Source organism: Nanorana parkeri, unplaced genomic scaffold (assembly GCF_000935625.1).
Source record: "Nanorana parkeri isolate BGI_ZX_2015 unplaced genomic scaffold, ASM93562v1 scaffold227, whole genome shotgun sequence".
In the NCBI taxonomy this organism is placed as follows: Eukaryota; Metazoa; Chordata; class Amphibia; order Anura; family Dicroglossidae; genus Nanorana; species Nanorana parkeri.
Genome location: NW_017306495.1, coordinates 1,681,914 through 1,683,769, shown reverse-complemented (window position 1 = coordinate 1,683,769; position 1,856 = coordinate 1,681,914).

The following is a 1,856-nucleotide window of genomic DNA, read 5'->3' as shown; positions in this document are numbered from 1 at the left end:
CATTTTGTGAATAGCCAAGAAGAGAGGAGCAGGGATACAACACCAGCGCTGGAGTCTATAAGAAGTGCAGTGCTCATGTCTAAAGCTAGCCGTGCATGGTTAGAATTCCATTTGAACATTCTGAAAAGTCATTTGTTAGAGCATTTAATGATGCCAGTCAACCAATTTCATTCGAAAGCCCTTAAAAATGTCGTCATGACCTGCTACTTGAATGGAATCCCAGATGCATTAACTAGGTTGCTGTTATTGCTTATGCAATCAGAAGAGTAATGGAAAGCAAAGTGTATTCAATTTATCTAGACATATATTTATATTATGGTGTAGTGGGGTGGACACATTAATATGAAATTCAGAAAGCCTGCAGATCTTTTTTAAAGGAGAACTACACCTTTACACTGCTTTTCACTCACCTCATAGTTCTTTACACTGCTTTTCACTGACCTCATAGTTCTAGCCGACCTGTGACAATGAGACTGTCACAGGTCGGCTCAGTAGATCGGGAGGTGAGCGAACACATACCGGCGTTCGCTCACCTCTCGATCCTGTCACGGCTCTCTGCCGTGACAGGGGAGGGGCTGGATTCCCCCCTCCCCGCTTCGATCCGCCAGCGCTGACTGGCGGAACGGACGGGGGAGGGGGCGGGTACAGCTGACTCTGCCTCTAGATAGGCAGAGCCAGCCGTCAGTCACGCAGCTGGGCGGATCCCTGCACAATTGTCGGGATCCGCTTCAGCTGCAGCCTCTCAGTATACTGCGAGCTACAACTGGATTCCCCCCTCCCCTGTCCGATCCTTCAGCGCTGACTGGCAGAACGGACAGGGGAGGGTACAGGTGGATCTGCCTCCAGATAGGCAGAGCCAGCTGTCACTCACGCAGCTGGGTGGATCCAGACATAATTGTCGGGATCCGTTACGGCTGCGGTGTCTCAGTATACCGCGAGCTGTAGCTCGTGGTATACTGAGCTTAGGGTGACGGGAGGACGCTAGTTTGTGTCCTCCCGTTACCCTAAGGAGAACTATGGGGAAAAGCCTTAACCCCATAGTTCTCCTTTAAGAAGCCAGCTCCATTGATAAGAACTAGAGAAAATCTCAAGTTGGGCACCAGCTGTAAATTGTAAGGAGCATTGACTATCTGGGTCCTGGGATTTGTGCAGCCCTGATATACTGTAGATAGATATCTATATATTTACACACACACACACACACACAACATACAACATATATATATATATATGTTGAATACTGACCACACCTTGCTTCAGCAAAGGCATTGGTGAAATAGAGTGGTCTTATCTGAACACACTATAAGATCTCAGTGTCATCTAACAGGAAAGCAAGCAATGAGCGAAGAAAACATGCAATGTATAGAACAGAGACCCACAGCTTTGTACTGAGTACTGATACTACTACATAACATTAGTACTCATCTGAGTGTATGTGATACTGAGATAAGCTAGAAGAAAGAATCATGACTTGCACAAAATTCAGAGAACAGCTTTTTTGGAGAAATGCACACTCATTCACCCAGCCAGCCTTATTTTTAAAGTGAGCAATTCATACTGAGCAGTAAACCCGTAAGCTAAAATGAGCAGACGTCCTATGCAAAAATCAACAATTCCTGTAACAATTACATTTATGTATGGCCCTTACACATCTCCCCGCCTGGCAACTTGGGACGCTCTGGCCGGAAACATAAACATACACATATCTCTGCCCAACTCTTAGCAATCTGGAATGCTCTGGCCAGTGTCCCGCCAAGCTCCTGGCAACCTGTGATGTCACTGGATGCCAAAAGCTTTGCATCTCTCCAGCTAGAGCATCCCAGGTTACTAGAAACTGGGAGGGGAGATGTATAAGG